General features: G+C 38.2%; 1 long non-coding RNA gene across 1 annotated transcript in view; it reads right to left on the bottom strand.

Moving 5' to 3' along the window:
- Positions 1–1932: 1932 nt before the first annotated feature.
- LOC144339401 (uncharacterized) overlaps positions 1933–20729 on the bottom strand; it is a 42161-nt gene continuing 23364 nt past the window's right edge. The window contains exons 3-4 of the long non-coding RNA XR_013414387.1: positions 4224–4339; positions 1933–2057 (exon numbers count right to left, since the gene is read on the bottom strand). This is a non-coding gene — a long non-coding RNA (uncharacterized LOC144339401). The remainder of the gene's footprint in view (positions 2058–4223; positions 4340–20729) is intronic.

The following is a 20729-nucleotide window of genomic DNA, read 5'->3' as shown; positions in this document are numbered from 1 at the left end:
GGTTTGGCTGTGTCCTCACCCAGATCTCATCTTGAATTATAACTCCCATAATTCCCACATGTTGTGAGAGGGACCCCGGGGAAGATAACGGAATCATGGGGCAGTTTTCCCCCATACTATTCTCAGGGTAGTGACTAAGTTGGTTTCATTTAGCGTTCCCACTTTTGCTTGGCTCTCCTTTCTCACTTTTCTGATCCCATGTAAGATAAGCCTTTCACCTTCTGCTGTGATTGTGAGGCCTCCCTGGACATCCGAAACTGTGAGTCCATTAAACCCCTTTTTCTGTATACATTACCCAGTCTCGGGTAGGTCTTTATCAGCAGTGTGAAAATGGACTAATAAATATGCTAATAAGATGACTGATGACTCCTAGATAGTTTGTGGATGGCGGGGAGGGGTAGTGCCAGGGAGGGAAGAGGGGCTGGAGATTGAGTTCAGTCACCAATGACAAATGATTTAATCAATCATGTCTGTGTAATGAGGCCTCTATAAAACCCCCAAAGGTTGGGGTTTGGAGAGCTTTCATGGTGCCGACCATGTGGAGGTGCTGAGAGGGCAGCACACCTGGAGAGGGCCTACCTTCCCCCATTCCTTGCCCTGCGCATCCCTTCTATCTGGCTGTTCCTGAATTGTATGCTTTATAATAAGCTAGTAATCTAGGAAGCAAACTGTTTACCTGAGTTCTGTTAGCAATTCTAGAAAATTATTGAACCTGACGAGGCGGTTGTGAGTACCTCCAATTTATAGCCAGATGGTCAGAGGCATAGGTGATAACCTTGACTCGCAATTGGCATCTGAAATTGGAAGGGACAGTCTCATGGGGCTGAACCCTTAACCTTTGGGATCTGATGCTTTCTCCAGGTAATTGTATTAGAATTGAGTAAAATTGTAGGATGTTCACTTGGTGTCCACCAAGAAGTGGAAAACTGCTTGGTATGGAAAAAATATCCTCATATCTTGTATCAGAAGTTAAGTATTGTATGAAAGGAAAAATAGTTTGTTATTCTCATTCAACTATATTAAATTAAAAAGTTATATAACCAAAAGACTACATAAACATTTTTTTAAAAGTCACAAACTGGGAAAAGATATTTGCTGTGCATGAAAAAGGCAAAAAAGTTTTAACTGGAAATATATAAAGAACTCCTTAAAAATCAGTAGAAGACAACCCTCTGCTAAGGCAGATAAACATGTAATTCACATAAGAGGCAATCTGATTCACTATTAAACATTAGAAGACACTCAACTTGTACCAGTAATCAGGACAATGGAAGCCAAAACAACAAATGGTATTTCATATCCATCAAATTGGTTAAAATGTAAAAGTCTGAGCTAGCTAAGTATTGGCAAAGATGTGAGAAGTGTAAATTGAGTCAACCACTTTGTAGAACAATTTGGCAATATCTTGTAAAATTAAAGGTGTACATATCCTAGGACCTTGTAATTTCCCTTCAAGGTCTTTATAGAAACTCAAATTGTTGGACACAGGTACATGTGCAACATGTTCATTGCAAAGCGATTTGTGCAAAACTCGGGAACAACTTCACAGTGGAGGAATATAGACCAATAGGGTGGTGTTTATTCACGGATGAGATAATATGCAGCTGTTAAAGTGAATTAACTAGATTTACAACATGGGTGAATATTAAAAATATAATGTTGTATGAACAAAGAAGCTGTAAAAGACTAGAGAATTATGCTAATTAAGACAAAACAATATCATATAGTATTATGGAAGATACATATGTATGTAGAACAAAGTATAAAAACATACAGGGGGGCCGGGCATGGTGGCTCATGCCTATAATCCCAGCACTTTGGGTGGCAGAGGTGGGTGGATCACTTGAGGTCAGGAGTTCATGACCAGCCTGGTCAACATGGTGAAACCCCGTCTTTACTAAAAATACAAAAATTAACCAGACGTGGTGGTACACACCTGTAATCCCAACTACTCAGGAGGCTGAGGCAGGAAAATAACTTTAACCAGGGAGGCGGAGGTTGCAGTGAGCTGAGGTCGAGTCATTGCACTCCAGCCTGGGTGACAGGTGACACTCTGTCTAAAAAAATATATATATATATATTCAGAGGAATGGGACTCTCCAGTCTTAAATGTTGTTACCCCTAAGGAGGGAGGGAGAAGAGAGATGGATTGGGGGTGCTTTAGCTGAATCCTTAACATTTTATTTATTTATTTTTTAAATATGAAACACACTAGACATGCAAAATCATTTAAATTTAGGTGATATAAGATAGATGGTGCCTATTATTTCATGTACTTTTATGAATCTTTGGCATATTTCATATTTTATCAGTATAAATATTTTAAAGACGAAAACTAGTGACCTTTTACTGTAGAATTAAACCAAGTATGCTTGTGCCTTGACATGTCCCCTGACATACTATGTAACCTTACATAAATCACTTTTGTTCAAGTCTGTTTTTCATCTGCAAAATGGAAACTGGAGGTAATAATCTCTTTGGTTTTTTTCACTTCTGGCATTCTACACTTCAAAGGGGAGAAGAATCCAGGTTAGGAAGATATCAGGCTCCCTTGGCTGGAGAAAGGAATGGAGAACTAAAGTATCTCTAAGGGTGACCTCTCTCAGAGAAAAGTCTTGCTAGGATCGACCCATTCTAAGTAGAAGTGTAGACTCCATGGTCTGCCAAAGGCCACTTATAAAACCAAGGAACTTTAATTGCACTTGCCATGCACAGCCTAAGAATCTAATTCTTTCAACATTTTATTATAAGGGGAGAAACCAAGGATAAATGGGGGCTGCATTCCTAGGGCTGGAGCCACAGAGAAGAGGTTCAAGTCCTTAAGTCATAGCAACAAAGGTAGAGTGTCTGAAGTTTGCCACCACCTCCTTTGACAACATGAAGCAGGGGGAGGGGAGGGAGAGAGAAAATTGTCAATCAGTATGGAAACAGACACAATACCACTCAGCCACATGCTTCTCCCCTTCCCTGGCATTGCCAGTTGCCACTATCCCCACATCCCCCCATCTCTTTGCAACCTCTTCTTGACCAAAATGCAAGAGGCTGTGATTAGTGGATGTGAATTCCTTCTGTTGAATCATGCCACCACTCTGCAGCCAACTATGGATGGTTTTAATGGTTTCCCTTTCGTTATGTCTGTGAGCTCAGTCCCAGAACAAAGAGGCAAAGGGGTTCTCTCTCTCTCTCTCTCTCTCTCTCTCTCTCTCTCTCTCTCTCTCTCTCTCTCTGTTTCTTACTCTTCTGGCAAGGCTCAGTTTGATGTTGAGAGTCAGAGCTGCTCGGATATGATGAAGTCAGTCCACATACATCTCGGTTAAGCTCAATGAGGATCAAAATATCCTATTCTTTCCAGCTCACTCCAGAAAGTCTGTTTCAATTAGTCTTTGTGGAGGCCCAGGAAGCAGGATCTTTTTAAAGTTCCCAGGTGGTTCTAATGTGCAGCCAGAGCTGAGAAACTAGTTAAAGCATGAGTTGAATGAGAGAATGTCTTGCACCTTGGTGACAAAATAGGGCATTCCCCAGAGCAGCCCCTAAGTGGAACACTTTTTATCACGTTTTCTATCTCAGCTTCTCTTTGCTAACTTTCTCTTTTTCATCACCTAGAGTGACAGACTAGGAGAGTATCTACTTCAAAGCTGATGGCCCTGAGATGTGTAACATTTCTCCTTTCTTCCTTCTCTACTAGAACAGCATAACATATTTGTGATATTACATTCGGGTGGGAATGAATCTCCGGACATTGCCACAAGTAGCTGCATAACTCTAAACAAGTAACAGTCTCTCTAAATATTAGTTTCTTTATTTGTAGCACCAGGGAGTTAGCTAGATCAATAGTTTTCATACTGTGTTCTGAGAAGTTTTGGCATCCTGTGGAGTACCTAAAGGGTTGTCTCTGCCAGGGAGGTCAGCTTGAAAAATCTCTGGACCAAATGATCCAGAGGTCTTTTCAGAACGAACATTCTACAGCTCATACTTTGCGGGAATAGCCTGATGCTACCACCAAAGTTTATCACAACTATATGCTTTGAGGCCTGCCACAGATTGCACTTATCAACTGCTAGAGACTGAATACTTCTGTCCGCCCAAATTCAAATGTTGAAACCTAGTCCCCAAGGTGATGGTATTTGGAGATGCGATCTTTGGGAGGTGATTAGGTCATGAGGTTGGAGCCCTCATGAATGGGATTAGTGCTCTTATAAGAGACCCCCAAAGAACTCTCTTACCTTTTCTGCCATGTAAAAACTCAGCGAGAAGATAGCCATCTATGAACCAGGAAGTCTGTCCTCACCAGACACTGAATCTGCCAGAACCTTGATCTTGGACTTCACAGCCTTCAGAACTACAAGAAACAAATTTCTGTTGTTTATAAGCCATCCAGTCTATAGTAGTTTGTTAGAGCAGCCCAAATGCAATAGGACATCAACCCAGGGTCTAAAGCAGGTATTACACACTGGATACTTTCAAGCCAAATTGCACACATACTTGTTTTCTTTCTTGTGGATGAGTACTGTTTATTTCCTTGATATCTTAACAATTTTTAAAAATTGAAGTATAAGATGATTCTGAAGTATGCACAAATCAGTAATCCATGGCTAAATGAGCTATCACAATGTAAATATACCTTTGCAACCACCACTCAGGACAAAATATAGAACAGAAGCTCCCTCTTGTAACTCTCTTGTAAACCTGCTTAATTATTCCCTCCTGCTTCTCTCCAAAGGTAACCACCATTTTGACTTCTTATATTTTAGGTTGGTTTTGCCTCCTTTTAACGTTTATATAAAACAACAATGTAGTACACATTCTGGGGGGTTATCTCTTTTGCTTAATAATATGTTGGTGAGATTCATCTGTGTTTTTGTATGTATTTGTAGTTTATTTTCATTTCTGAATAGTATTCCATTGTATTAGAATATGCTGCAATGTGTTTATCCATCCTATTATTAATAGACATTTGGTTTCTGCTAATTGGCTATTATGAACAATGATGCTATAAGCATTCTTTTACATGTTACATTGTTTTGAGGTCACCCGCCCACCCATTTTTGCTTCTATAGCTCGGGGTAGAATTGTTTGGTCATAGGATATGTATGGTGATCTTAAGATATGTCCATAAATTCTTCAACCCTCCTCCCTTCAAAAGGAGGAGACTAAATCCATGACCCTCAAGTGTGGGCTGGACATAGTGACTTACTTCTAATACATAGAATTGCAGAAGTGGTAGTGTATTACCTCCAGGCCTAGGTCATAAAAGGCATTATAGCTTCTTTCTTGTCCACTCTGGGAAAAGTCAGTTGCCAGGTCATGAGAATGCTCAAGCAGTACTATGGAAAGGTCCACATGGGAAGAAGGGATGGCTCACTCCCATGTGAGGAACCAAGACTTTCTGCCAATAATCAAGAGAGTGAGCCATCTTAAAAAGAAATGTTCCAGCTGCAGTCCGGTCTTCAGAAGAATTGCCATCTTGACTTCTAACTCATGAGAGACACTAAGTTAAAAACCATACAGCCAAACTGCTGTCAAATTCCTGACACACAGAAACAGTGAGGAAACATGTCTGTTGTTTTAAATCATTAAGTCTTAGGGTACTTTGTTATGCGGCAATAGATAACCAATGTGGTATGCATATGTTCAAACTTAGTAGGACACGCCAAAGATTTTTCCAGATCTCCAACATTACACATTATCCGTGTTTGAGATTTTTAGTTGTTCCACATCCTTGGCAACATTTGGAGCTAACAGTCTTTTCAATTATAGCTCTGCTGTGGGTGTGAGATGGTATTTTGCTGTGGTTTAATTTGCATTTCCCTAATGACTAATAGTGTTGAACACTTCTTCGTGTTTATCAGACTCTTGAACTTTTGGATATCTGTTCTTGAGTCTTGGTGGATTTTTTTTTTTTAATTCACTTTTCTATCTTTTTCTTACTGGAGTTGCAAGTTTCTTATGTGTCCTGGATATAGTGCCTTTGTGATTATACAAGTTCAAAGTACCTTCCCTCAATTTGTGACTTGCCATTTTGCTCTCTTAATGCTATTGTTTGATAAACAGGTATTTTTATTATTTATTTTAATAAAGTTTAATTTATCAATCTTTTCCTTTAAAGTCCTTAAGGTTTTTGTGTTTTATATAAGAAATGCTGTCTTCCCGAGGTCACGAAGATTTTTTTCTTTATTATCCCGTACTAGTATTATATTTTGCCTCTTACACTGAGATCTACAATCCACATGGAACTGAACTGTGAGATAGGGGTTAAGTTTAATTATTATTTATCTTATGGATAAACAATTTTCTGAGCACATTTTCATTGAAAATGAAATTCATTCCCTGCTGCCCAGCAGTGTCATCTTTACCCCAAATCAAGTGTCCATACATGTGTAAATCTGATTCTGGATTATCTTCCATTGGTCTATTTGCCTGTCCTTGTGCCAGTATCACACTCTTTTAACTATTATTACTCTACAGAAGTCTTGATATCTGCCAGAACAAGTCCTTCCACCCCATTTTTCTTCTTCATGAATGACTTAGCTATTCTTGGTTCTTTGCATTTCTACATATATTTTAGAATCGTCTTGTCAATTTCCATAAAAACCTGTTAGGGTTTTAATTGGGATTGCATTAAATCAATAGACCAATTTGGGAAGCATTGGAATTTTTATGTTATTAAGCCTTCCAATATAAGAACTTAGAAGAAATTTCACATATCTTTGATGTTAAATAGTATTATTTAATTTTTAACATTTTATCTGTTGTTGGTATATAGAGGTACAGTTAATTTTTAAATATATTGACCACAAGGTTAAATCCAGCAACTTCTTGTGTCTGGTTAATTTGCATTGAGTTCTAGAAATTATATATTAAAAGTTATAGATATTAGTTCTGATTTCACCTCAGAGATGTAGAGAGCTAGAAAGAGAGTTATTTTCATCCTTATGACAAGAAAATCCTGGAGAAACTGTAAAAAAAATGAAATTTCTTGAACCCCTAAGAGAACTGAGGTCACAGGGCAAAAATTCAACAAAATCTGGAAAAAGACAAGCTCATATACGCAAAAACAAGACCAGAGCATTTTATTACCTTAGCTGATGCTTCCAGATGCCATGTAAGCCAGTAACAAGAATCAGCTAGAAAACTTTAATAAATTGTTAAATGCTGAGTACGGGCTAGTGTGATACAGTAAACCCCTTAGGGTTCATACTTTCTTGCAGGTTTTTTTTTTTTTTCCTATAAGAACCCTGTATTAGTCTGTTTTCATGCTGCTGATAAAGACATACCTGAGACTGGGGAATTTACAAAAGAAAGAGGTTTAATTGGACTTACACTTCCACATGGCTAGGGAAGCCTCACAATCATGGCAGAAAGCAAGGAGGATCAGGTCACATCTTATGTGGATGGCGGCAGGCAAAGAGAGAGCTGTGCAGGGGAACACCCCTTTTTGAAACCATCAGATCTTGTGAGACTCATTCACTATCATGAGAACAGCGTGGGAAAGACCTGCCCCCACGATTCAATCACCTCCCACCAGGTCCCTCCCACAACGTGTGGGAATTCAAGATGAGATTTTGGTAGGGACACAGCCAAACCATATCAAACCCCACTAGGAGCTCAAGAGAAAAATTGGAAAAAATTCTTAGAAAGTTTTCATCACCAGGCCGGCTTGGTGAGGGGATAGCAACTACTGCCAAAACTCTGCTCAGACTCATCTATTCTATCTTCCCTATGGAACAGAAGGCTTACTCTGTAGGCATAAAGGAAGCAAAAATTTCATTCTTAGGGTGCTTGTGGCAACCCATTGCCACTGGGGGAGGAAAACAAGAAAAAAAAGTTTATCCCTGGGAGAAAGGCAAGAATAGGTTCCAGGCTTAGTACTAGATCTAGAGGAGGGGTTGTTCCACCAGTGAAGGTCCCCATGAAGCAGGTTCACAATGCCTGATTAGAATGGAAACCTAGGATAATCATTCTATGGTTCCCCCTGTGTACACATTAATAAATTTGTATGCCTTTTCTCCAAAAAAAGATACCTTATATGGTTTGGATTTGTGTCCCTGCTCAAATCTTATGTCAAATTGGAGGAGAAGACTGGTGAGAGGTGATTGGATCACGGGGGCAGATTTCCTCCTTGCTATTCTCATGATAGTGAGTGAATTCTCACAAGATATGATGGTTTGAAAGTGTGTGGCACTTTCCTCTTCCCTCCCTTTCCTGCTCCACCATGGTAAGATGTGCTTGCTTCCCCTTTGCCTTCCACCATGATTGTAAGTTTCCTGAGGCTTCCCACCCATGCTTCTATACAGCCTGTGGAACTATGAGTCAATTAAACCTCTTTTCTTCAAAAATTACCCAGTCTTGTGTAGTTCTTTAGATCAGCATGAAAATGAACTAATACAGAATATTGGTACCAGGAAAGTGGGGGATTGCTACAAAGATACCTGAAAATGTAGAATTGACTTTGGAACTGGGTAATAGGTAATAGGCAGAGGTTGGAACAGTTTGGAGGGCTCAGAAGAAGATAGGAACATGTGGGAAAGTTTGGAACTTCTTAGAGACTTGTTGAATGGTTTTGACCAAAATGCTGATAGTGACATGAACAATGACGTCCGGGCTGCGGTGGCCTCAGATGGAGATGAGGAACTTATTGGGAACTGGAGTAAAGGTCACCCTTACTATACTTTAGCAAAGAAACTGGTGGCACTTTGCTTCTGCCCTAGAGATCTGTGAAATTTTGAACTTGAGAGATGATTTAGGGTATCTGGTGGAAGAAACTTCTTAGTAGCAAAGTATTCAAGAGGTGACCTGGCTGTTTCTAAAAATGTACATTCATATGCATGAATAAAGAGATTATCTGAAACTGAAACTCATATTTAAAAGGGAAGCAGAGGCTGGGCGCAGTGGCCCATGCCTCTAATCCCAGCACTTTGGGAGGCCAAGGCGGGCGGATCACAAGGTCAGGAGATCAAGACAATCCTAGCTAACACAGAGAAACCCCATCTCTACTAAAAACACAAAAAATTAGCCGGGAGTGCTGGCGGGTGCCTGTAGTCCCAGCTAGCTACTCTGGAGGCTGAGGCAGGAGAATGGCGTGAACCTGGGAGGCAGAGCTTGCAGTGAACTGAGATCATGCCACTGCACTCCAGCCTGGGCGACAGAGCAAGACTCTGTCTCAAAAAAAAGTGGGGGAGGGGGGGAAGCAAAGCATAAACGTTTGGAAAATTTGTAGCCCAGCCATTTGCATAAGTAAAGAGAAGCCGAATGTTAATAACCAACACAATGTGGAAAATGTCTCTAGGGCATTTCAGAGACTTTCATAGCAGCCACTCCCATCACAGGCTCAGAGACCTAGGAGGGAAAAATGGTTTCATGGGCCAGGCCCAGGGCCCAACTGCTCTGTGCAGCCTCAGGATATGGCGCCCTGCATCCCAGCTGCTCCAGCTCCAGCCATGGCTAAAACGGGCCAAGGTACAGCTCAGGCCACGCCTTCAGAGGGTGCAAGCCTCAAGTCTTGGTGGCTTCCACATGGTGTTAGGCCAGCAGGTGTGCAGAAGGCAAGAGTTGAGGTTTCAAAACTTCTGCCTAGATTTCAGAGGATGTATGGAAATGCCTGGATATTCAGGCAGAAGTCTGGTGAAAGGGTGGAGCCCTCATGGAGAATCTCTATTAGGGCAGTGCAGAGGGGAAATGTGGGGTTAGAGCCCCCACACAGAGTCCCCACTGGGGCACTGCCTTGTGGAACTGTGAAAAGAGAACCATCATTCTCCAGACCCCAGAATGGTAGCTCCACCAACAGCCCACACTGTGCACCTGGAAAAGCCTCAGGCACTCAACACCAGCCTATGAAAGTAACCAAAGGGGCAGTACCCTGAAGAGCCATTGGGGCAGAGCCACCCAAGGCTATGGGAGACCACCCCTTGCATCAGTGTGCCGTGGGTGTGAGACATTGAATCAAAGGAGATTATTTTGGAGATTTAAGATTTAATGACTGCCCTGCTGGGTTTCAGATTTTAATGGGGCCTGTAGCCCATTTGTTTTGGCCAATTTCTCCCATTTCGAGTGGGAGCATTCACCCAAGGTCTGTACCCCTATTGTATCTTGGAAGTCACTAACTTACTTTTGATTTTACAGGCTCATAGACAGAAAGGACTTGCCTCGTCTCCAGTGAGACTTTGGACTGTGGACTTTTGAGTTAATGCTGAAATAAGTTAAGACTAAGGGGCTGCTGAGAAGGGATAATTGTATTTTGCAATGTGAGAAGAACATGAGATTTTGGAGGGGACAAGGGCAAAATGGTATGGTTTGGATTTGTGTCCCCACCCAAATCTCATGTTGAATTAGAGGAGAGGCCTGATGGGAGGTGACTAGATCATGGGGGAATATTTCCTCCTTGTTGTTTTCATGATAGTGAGTGAGTTCGCATGATATATGATGGCTTAAAAGTGTGTGGTACTTCCTCTCTCTCTCTCTCTCTCTCTCTCTCTCTCCCCCATTCTGCCATGGTAGGACATGCTTACTCCCCCTTCACCTTCTACCATGACTGCAAGTTTCCTGAGGCCTGCCAGCCATGCTTTTGTACAGCCTGTGGAACTGTGAATCAATTAAACCTCTTTTCTTCAAAAATTACCCAGTCTCAGGTAGTTCTTTACAGCAATGTGAAAATGGACTACTACAAAACCTGATCAGAACATCTGAGAACTGTCCCCTACCATCATAACTACTCTAATAAGCCACGTAAAATAAGAACAGAATATAGCTCAGAGAGTCGCAGGAGACAAATTCATTCTGTGGAGCAGTATGAAGGGAAGATCCAAAACAAAGCAGGGAAACACAAAGCCAAGTGGGGAGCAGATATTTAGAGAAACACTCTGGCAAATAGCCCATAGCCTAGCATAGGTATTACTAAAGAAATTTGAAGCCTATAGTGCACTGAGGTCAATGATACTAACAACAAACTTCAAATCCAACTAAACTCCACACTAAATTAATGTAAATCCCCATACTACTAAGGGCCTTGCAGAAGGAAAGGCATGTTTATCTGCAGCATAGAGTATATTTATCTCAGTATTTACTATCTTATACAGCACATCTAGCCTGTAACACAAAAACTAAAAGGCATACAAAATGGCAAGAAATAACAAAATTTGAAGAGACAAAGGAATCATCAGAATCAGATACAGATATCACAAAGATGTTGGAATTAACTGACATGGAATTTAAAATAGCTATAATTAATATATTAAAGGACCTATTGGAAAAGGTAAATAGCATGCAAGCTCAGATGGATAATTTCAGCAGAAAGACAAAAACTATAAGAGAGAATCAATAGAAATGCATGGACAGAAATAAACAATGCTTTAAACCAGCCTATCAGACCAGAGCAATAGAAAGTGAACTTCTGATCACCATACATTATGCATAGCAAAATATTGTTATGTACCCTATGTGTACAATTATTATTTGTCAATTAAAAAATAAAATTTTGAAACAATTTTAAAAGGTAAGAGAACTTGAAAATAGGTTAACAGAAATTACACAAACTGATATGCAGACAGGAAAAAGAATGAAAAATAAAACACAGAACCACTAAGAGCTGGAGGAAAACACCAAGTGATATAACATAAATGTATTGAAATTTAAGAGGATCAGAGAGACAGAATATAAGACATAAGAAATATCTGAAGAAATAATAACCAATAATTTGTTAAAATTAATAGCATACCTCCAACCACAGTTCTAAGAAGCTCAGCGAACACCGTGAAGTATAAATGCCAAAAACCAAAAGCAAAAAACTCACTTCTAGGCATGTTAGATTCCAACCACTAAAAACCAAAGAAGAAAATTTTGAAAGTAGCCAGAGTAAAAAAGATATTACACATAGAAAAACAAGAATAAGAATTACAGCAGACATTTTCTTCCAGAAACCATGCAAGCAAGAAGACAGTAAAGGGACATATTTAAAGTGCTATAAGAAAGAAAACTGTTGACTTGATATTCTTTATGCAGCAAAAATATTTTTCAGAAGCAATGGAGAAATAAAGACTTTTTCAGACAAATACCAGTAAAATTCATTACCAGCAGACATACACCACAAGAAATTTTAAAAGAAAAGAAGTTTTTCAGGCAGATGAAATATGATGTATAATATGAGTTAGAAACTAGAATATACATGAAGAAATGAAGAGATTTGAAAACAGAATAAATGAGGGTAAGATAAAATTTATTATTACTTATATTTCAATGTGCTAAAAGATAATTGATTGTTTAAAGCAAAATTATAACTGCATTATGTGTTTATAACATGGGTAAAAATAAAATAAATTATAATAGCACAATTGTAAAATTTACTGACAAGTTCTTAAAAGACTCAGTTAAAGAGGGACTACTTTTTAAAATACAATAAATTTACTTCAGAATGTAAATAGAAAGGATAATTACTATGACTTTTGAAGATTTTGAAAACAAATTAATAAGATATAGCCCTAATAGATACTAAAATTATTATAAGATACTTTAAATCTATGTTAATTAAGAGTATGATACATAATTGTCCCCAAACTGTATATTATTTCACATACATGAAAGATTTTACAATATTACTAACAAAACATCACAAATCAGTGGAGGAGTAAACTAGAATTAAACAAATAATAAGGGAACAGTTGGCTTAAAATTAGGGAAAGGATTTATTTACATTCTCACCTCACCAACTTAGTAAAGTCAGTTTTACATAAAGTTACATGTAAAACTGCAATCTTGGAAACCAAGAAAAGATAAAATAGAAAAGTTTTATTTCAAGTTGGGAAATGGGTTTTGTCAGATTAAAAGGGGTTGGAAGAAGTTGCATTAAAAAATCCATATTTTTACTACAAAATATATAAAATATCTGAATTTCAAAAATGTCTTAAGGCAAACATGTTTGGAAAAGAAAATATTTTAAAAATCTTAGAAAATTGAAGAAAAACAGCAAACTTGGAGTACTGATACACCTAACTTCAAGACTTATTATAAAGCTACAGTAGTCAAGACAGTGTGGTATTAGTAAAAGAATAGATTATAGATCAATGGAACAGAATAGAGAGCCCAGAAATAGACCTACAAAAATACAGTCAACTGATATTTGACAAAGAAGCAAATGGCATACAATGAAGAAGATACCATTTTCAACGAATAATGCTAGAACAACTGGAAATCCAGATGCAAAAAAAAAAAAAAAAAAAAATCTACACACACACAAGAATTAGCTCAAAATGGGTCATAGGCCTAAATTTAAAATGAAAAACTACAATACTAGAAGATGACACAAAGGAAAATATAGATGACCTTGGGTCTATTCCTGACTGTGTAGGTACAACACCAAAGGCACAATGCATGAAAGAAAGAATTGATGAGTTATATGTTATTAAAATTAAAAATCTCTGCTTTGTGAAAGACACCGTCAAGAGTATGAAAAGACAAGACACAGACTGGAAGAAAATATTTGCAAAAAGACATATTTAATTTTTAAAAAACTGTTATCCAAAATACATAAAGAACTCCTAAAACTCAGCAATAGGAAAATGAACCACTGATTTAAAATGGGCCAAAAACCTTAATAGACACCTTACCAAAGAAGATATGTAGATAGCAAATGCTGTGCTTTGAATGTATCCCCCGAAAAGCAACTGTTAGAAACTTAATTACCAATGTAACAGTGTTAGGAGATGGGGCCTAATGGGATAATTTTAGGTCATGAGGACTCCCTCCCTCATGAATGGATTAATGTCATTATCACAGGAGTGGGTTTGTTATCACTGCCATAAGTTTGTTATAAAAGTGAATTAGGTTCCTTTTTGTTCTCTCTCACTGTCGCCCTGTCTTGCCCTTCTGCCTTCCGCCATGGGATGATGCAGCAAGAAGCCCCTTGAAAGATGCTGACAACTTGTTATTGGACTGCCCAGCATGTGAAACCATGAGTAATAAATTTCTATTGTTTATAAATTACCCAGTGTCAGGTAGTCTGTTATAGCAGCACAAAACAGACTAAGATGGCTATCTTTCCATTTATCTTTGTCTTCTTAATTTCTTTCACTGATGCTTTGTAGCTTTCGGCATATAGGTCTTTTAGCTTTTTAAGTATATTCCTAAGTTTTTAAGAATTTTTGGTGCTATTATAAATTGAATTTTTTTCTTAATGTCCTTTGCAGATTGTTCATTGTTAGTGTATAGAAAAGCAACTGACTTTTCTGTGTGGATTTTGTATCTTCCAACTTTACTGAATTTGTTTATTAGATCTAAAATTTTTTTTTCTGGTGGAATCTTTAGAGTTTTCTATATATAAGATCACATCATCTGTGAACACAGATAATGTTACTTCTTCCTTTCCAATTTGAATGCCCTTTATTTCTTTTTCTTACCCAGTTGCTTGGCTAGGGCATCCAGCACTGTGTTGAATAGAAGTGATGAAGTAGGCACACTTACCTTGTTCCTCATCAAGGAAAAGCTTTCTGTTTTTCACCATTAAGTGTGATGCTGGCAGTGGGATTGTCACATATCCCCTTTATTATGCTGAGGTAAATTCCTTCTTTCCTTCTCTTCCTAGTTTGTTGAGGGTTTTATGATGAAAGAGTGTTGAATTTTACCAAATAATTTTCCTGTGTCTATCGAGATGACCATATGATTTTAATGATGTACCATATTGATTTTCATATGTTGAACCATCTTTGCATTCCAGGGATAAATCCCATTTGGTCATAGAGTATAATCCTTTAAATGTACTGTATGGTTTGCTAGTATTTTATTGAAGATTTTTGCATCAGGGATATTGGCCTGTAGTTTTCTTTTCTTGTAGTGTCTTTTTCTGGCTTTGCTGTCAGGTTAACACTGGCCTTGTAAAATGAGTTTGGAAGTGCTCCCTCCTCTTCAAATTTTTGGAAAAGTTTGAGAAGGATTAGTGTTAATTCTTCTTTAAATGTTTGATAGAATTCACCAGTGAAGCCATCTGGTCTTGGGCTTTTCTTTAATGGGAAATTTTTGATTGATGATTCAATCTGATTACTGGTTATAGGTCTGTTCAGATTGTCTATTTCTTTATGATTCAGCTTTGGTAGGTTCTGTTTCTAGGAATATGTCCATTTCTTTTGGGTTATCCAATTTGTTAGCACATAATTGTTCACAGCAGTCTCTTACAATATTTTTTAATTTCTGTGGCATCAATTGCAAGTCTCCTATTTCATTTTTTATCTTATCTGAATCTTCCTTTTTTTTTTTTTTGTATAGAGACAGGGTCTTGCTATGTTGCCCAGGCTGGTCTTGGACACCTGGCTTCAAGTGATCCTCCCAGCTTGGGCTCCCAAAGTGCTGGGATTACAGGCATAAGCCGCCATTATGCTTTAATCATTATTTCCTTTCTCTGCTAACTTTGGGTTTAACTTGTTCTTCTTTTTTTAGTTCTCCAACATGTAGAGTTAGATTTTTTATTTGAGATATTTTTAATATGTTTATTGTTATCAACTTCCCTCTTAGTATTGCATTTGCATTCCATAAAGTTTGGTATGTTGTGTTTCTGTTTTCTTTGTTTCAAGATATTTTCTAATTTCCCTTTTGATTCATTCTTTGATCCACTTGTTCAAGAGTATGTTGTTGCATTTCCACATATTTGTGAATTTTCTAATTTTCCTTCTGATATTGATTTCTGGTTTCATTCCATTGTGATTGGAAAAGATACTTGGTATGATTTCAATCTCAAATGTGATAGGACTTGTTTTGTGACCCAGTATGTGATCTATTAAAAAAATATACTGTGTGCTCTTGGAAAAAATGTGAATTCTGCTGTTAGGTAGAATGTTCTGTGTATGTTTATCAGGTCCATTTGGTCTATAGTGTTGATCAAGCCCCTTGTTAACTAATTGATCTTTTGTCTGGATGTTCTAACCTTTATTGGAAGTAGGGTATTAAAATCCTCTATTATTATAATATTGCTGTCTATTTCTCCCTTCAGTTCTGTCAGTGTTTGCTTCATATATTTAGGTGTTCTGACGTTGGTGCATATAAATTTATCATTGTTATATCTTTCTGGTGAACTGAACCTTTTATCATTATATGATGTCTTTCTTTGCTTCTTTTGACAAGTTTTGATTTAAATTCTGTTATGGTCTAAATGTCCCCCAAAATTCATGTGTTGAAACTTAATCCCCATTGTGATGGTTTTAAGTGGTGGAGCCTCTTGGGATGTGATTAAATAATGAAATATCTGCCTTCATGGATGGATTATAGCCTCATCAAATGCCTAGAGAGAACTAGCTTAGGCCGTTTTTGCTCTTCTACTGTTCCACCATGTGAGGACACAGCAATTCATCTCTTTTTGTCCTTCTTCCACCATGTGAGGATACAGCAAGAAAGCCTTCACAAGACTCGAATGCCAGCACTTTTGACTTCCCAATCTCCATAGCTGTAAGAAATCAATTTCTGTTATTTATAAATTACCCAATTTCAGATATTCTACTATAGTTGTACAAATAGACTAAGATAAAGTCTATTTTATCTTTTGTAGGTATGGCTACTCCTCCTGCCCTCTTTTGGTTATCATTTGCATGGAATATTTTTCCATCCTTATACTTTCAGCCTATGTGTGTTCTTAAATCTAAAGTGAATCTTGCAGACAGTGCATAGTTGGATCTTATTTTTTTAAAACTCCTTCAACTGTGCTATGTCCTTTGGGCAGCTTAGTCCATTTATATTAAAATAAATTATTGATAGAAAAGGGGTTTTCTATCGACATTTTAAATTTTTTGTGTGTATGTTGTAGCTATCTTGTTGCTCTTTTTATCTCTTGCTGTCTTCCTCTGTGTTTCATTGATTTTTTTATTTTTTTTATTTTTTTTTATTTTTATTTATTTATTTATTTTTTTTTTTGAGACGGAGTCATGCTCTGTCGCCCAGGCTGGAGTGCAGTGGCCGGATCTCAGCTCACTGCAAGCTCCGCCTCCCGGGTTCGGGCCATTCTCCTGTCTCAGCCTCCTGAGTAGCTGGGACTACAGGCGCCCGCCACCACGCCCGGCTAGTTTTTTGTATTTTTTAGTAGAGACGGGGTTTCACCGTGTTAGCCAGGATGGTCTCGATCTCCTGACCTAGTGATCCGCCCGTCTCGGCCTCCCAAAGTGCTGGGATTACAGGCTTGAGCCACCGCGCCCGGCCTGATTTTTTTATAGTGACATGATTTTATACCTTTCTAACTTTCTTTTGTGGAAATTCCATAGGTATTTTCTTTGTGCTCATCGTGGGACTTACATAAAACAACTTACAGATATAACTATCTTTTTAAAGCTGATAAAACTTAAATTCAGTTTCATATAAAACTTTGCTTTTACTTCCCCCACACACACACTGTTATTGATATCACAAATTATATTTTTAATAATGTACAGCCATTAATATATTTTTACAATTATAATTACTTATATGCTTTTGTTTTTTAACTTTTATACCAGAATTAAGTGATTTACACAATACTGTTAATTATTACAGTATTGTGTACCTATCTCTATCTTTACCAGTTAGCTTTATACTTTCATGTTTTTTAATTTTAATTTTTTATTTTTATTATACTTTATATTCTAGGGTACATGTGCACAACGTGCAGGTTTGTTACATATGTATACATGTGCCATGTTGGTATGCTGCATCCATTAACTCATCATTTACATTAGGTATGTCTCCGAATGCTATCCCTCCCCCCTCCCCCACCCCACAACAGGCCCCAGTGTGTGATGTTCCCCTTCCTGTGTCCAAGTGTTCTCATACTTTCATGTTTTTGTATTGCTGTTTAGTATCTTTCCATTTCAACTTGAAGGACTCTCTTTAGCATTTCTTGAAAGGCAACTCTAGTGATTATCTTATTCTGCTTTTGTTTGTTTAGGAAAGTCTTTATTTCTCATTTTTGAAGGTCAGTTTTGCCAGAGAGAATATTCTTGGTTGGCTAGTTCTTTTCTTTCAGTGCTTTTAATACACCATCCCATTCCCTTTTGTCCTTCAAAGTTTCAGCTAAGAAATTCATTGCTAATCTTATAGGAGTGTCCTTGTATAATGAACTGCTTTTCTCTTGCTGCTTTCAAAATTCTCTTTTTGACTTTCGACAATTTGATTATAATGTGCTTCAGTGTGGATTTGTTTGGGTTCATCTTATTTAGGCCTATTGGGCTTCTTGGATCTGTAGTCCATTTTCTCCCTCAGATTTGAGAAGTTTTCAGCCAATATTTCTTTAAATGAACTCTCCAACCCTTCTCTTTCTTAGACTGCTATAACACATATATTGGTCCGTTTGATGGTGTCCAATAAGTCTCTCAGGCTTTCTTTACTTATTTTCTTTGTTGTTATTTTTGTTGTTCCTTTTTGCTCCTCTGGACAATTTCAAATGACTTGTAATTGAATTGCTGATTATTTCTTCTGCTTGATCAAGTCTGCAGTTGAACCCCTCTAGTGAATTTCTTAGTTCAGTTAAAATTGCATTCTTCAGTTCCAAAATTTCTGTTTGGTTCCTTTTAATATTTTCTATCTTGATTGAACTTCTCATTTGTTCATGCGTCACTTTCCTGAACTCACTGAGCATCAATATGACAGTTATTTAGAATTTTTTTTGTCAGATAATTCATATACCTCTGTTTCTCTAGGATCAGTTCCTGGAGATTTATTTTGTTTCTTTGACTTGACCATTTCTCCTGTTTCTTCGTATTTCTTAGAACTTTGTGTTGGTATCTGCATATTAAAAAAACAAAACAAACAAACAAACAAAACCAGCCACTTCTTCCACTCTTTACCAGCTGGCTTGGTACTGCGAAAGACCTTCATAATCTTTCTCCTGGCTAAAGATTTTGGGGACCTCTCAAACATATTCTGTGGATACATTTTCTCTGGACTTGTGCACATAGATTCCTAATTAGAGAGATTTTCTGGCTTTTATGAGCTCATAATGTCTTGCTCCCTCTGTTGTCTATCTTCTATAGTGTGTGTCCTCCAAAGTAGCAGCACACTGTCCAGCTCTTTTTTTGTTCTTGGCAGCCCCTACTCTTCTAGTGTATGTTAGACCTTCTCTGCCTTAAGTGGGGCTACATGGAAACCAGTCCCTTTGGCAGCCCCCTGAAAAGCCAGAATTCTGGACACATGTTATTTTCTTCTCTTGCCCTCCTGAAGAAGAGGGCACTGAGCTGTATTGGCCTCTGCTGTGCCACAGGTCCTCTGAAATAGCACCACGCTGTTCGGCTCTTTGGTTTCTTTCCATGGGGTCCCAGGCATCTAGAGTATGCCAGTGATTCAAGACAGGCAAGAAAGAAGCCAATCCTATGGGCATTTCCCCATTTCCCCAAAAAGCAGGAATATTGGTTGTATGCTTCACTCTTTTCCATGTCCCCTAGGGATAGGCCACTGAACTCTTATCAGTCTGTATCTGCTATGGCAAGAACCCTCTAGGACAGCAATATATCACCCAGTATTTTTTTGTTCTCAGTGTCTCCCAGGCATCTAGAGTATGGTGGGTTCTATTAACTCTCTAAGACAAGTGAGACAGAGGCTAGTCCCTCAGGCAGCCCCCAATAAAGTCAGAACTTTGTTTTTGGTTGTTTTTTTTTTTTGAGACGGAGTCTCGCTTCTTCACCTAGGCTGGAGTACGATGGCGCAATCTCAGTTCACTGCAACATCTGCCTCCCGGGCTCAAGCAATTCTCCTGCCTCGGCCTCCCAAGTAGCTGGGATTACAGGCAGGTGCCAGCACGCCTGGCTAATTTTTGTATTTTTAGTAGAGATGGGGTTTCACCATGTTGGCCAGGCTGGTCTCAAATGACCCTGACGTCAAGTGATCTGCCTGCCTCGGCCTCCCAAAGTGCTGGGATTACAGGCATGAGCCACCGCGCCTGGCCAAAAAGTCAGAGCATTGGATGTATGGTCCGGTCTTCTCATTTCTTCTTCAGGGAGAAGCCAAGAACTGGGAATTTCCTCCTAACCATGTGGCACTGTGCCAAGAGGACAGACTATGGTGAAGGTATACCATGAATTGTCTTACTAGCTTCCGTGCAGCTGTTTTATTGCTCACCTGGTGTGATGTAGCCTCTTAGCCAGCTTCTGGATTTCTTACAAAAGGAATTGGTCTGTGTATTATTGTTAAATTAATGTCTCTGTGGGAGGGAGCACAGGCTGGGGTTTCTTATTCTGCCATCTTGCTGACGTTCACTGTGGTTTTGATTTGCATTTCCTTAATGACTAGTGGTTTTGAGCATCTTTTCATGTGAGTATTGGCCATTTGTATATCTTCTTTGAAGAAATGTCCGTTCAACTCTTTTGCCTACTTTTTAATTGTTTGTTGTTTCTTCTACAAAGTTGCAGGAGGTTTTTAAATAATATATTCTGGATACCAATCCCTAAACATTTATTGTTTTAAGGAAATAAATTTTGAGATAATTTGTTATATGGCAATGGATAACTAATAAATACTAAAAACTCCTAAATATATATACTAAATATATTAATTAGAAAATTGTAATATAAAAATACGAACAGCTAAAATTGTCTGATATTAGAAAGATAATTTTTCTACAATGTATACCTTTTTTGTGTGTATGAGACAAGGTCTCATTACGTTGCCCAGGATGGTCTCAAACTCCTGGGCTCAAGCAATCTTTCCACCTCAGCTTCCTGAGTAGCCAGGGTTACAGATACGTGCCATTGCAGTCAGCTTCCACAGTGTATACTTGATGTACTATTAATGTACTATTT

The sequence above is a fragment of the Macaca mulatta genome, chromosome 2 (assembly GCF_049350105.2).
Source record: "Macaca mulatta isolate MMU2019108-1 chromosome 2, T2T-MMU8v2.0, whole genome shotgun sequence".
Taxonomy (NCBI): Eukaryota; Metazoa; Chordata; class Mammalia; order Primates; family Cercopithecidae; genus Macaca; species Macaca mulatta.
The sequence above is the reverse complement of the archived record's forward strand: the minus strand, read 5'-3'. Positions and strand labels throughout refer to the sequence as shown.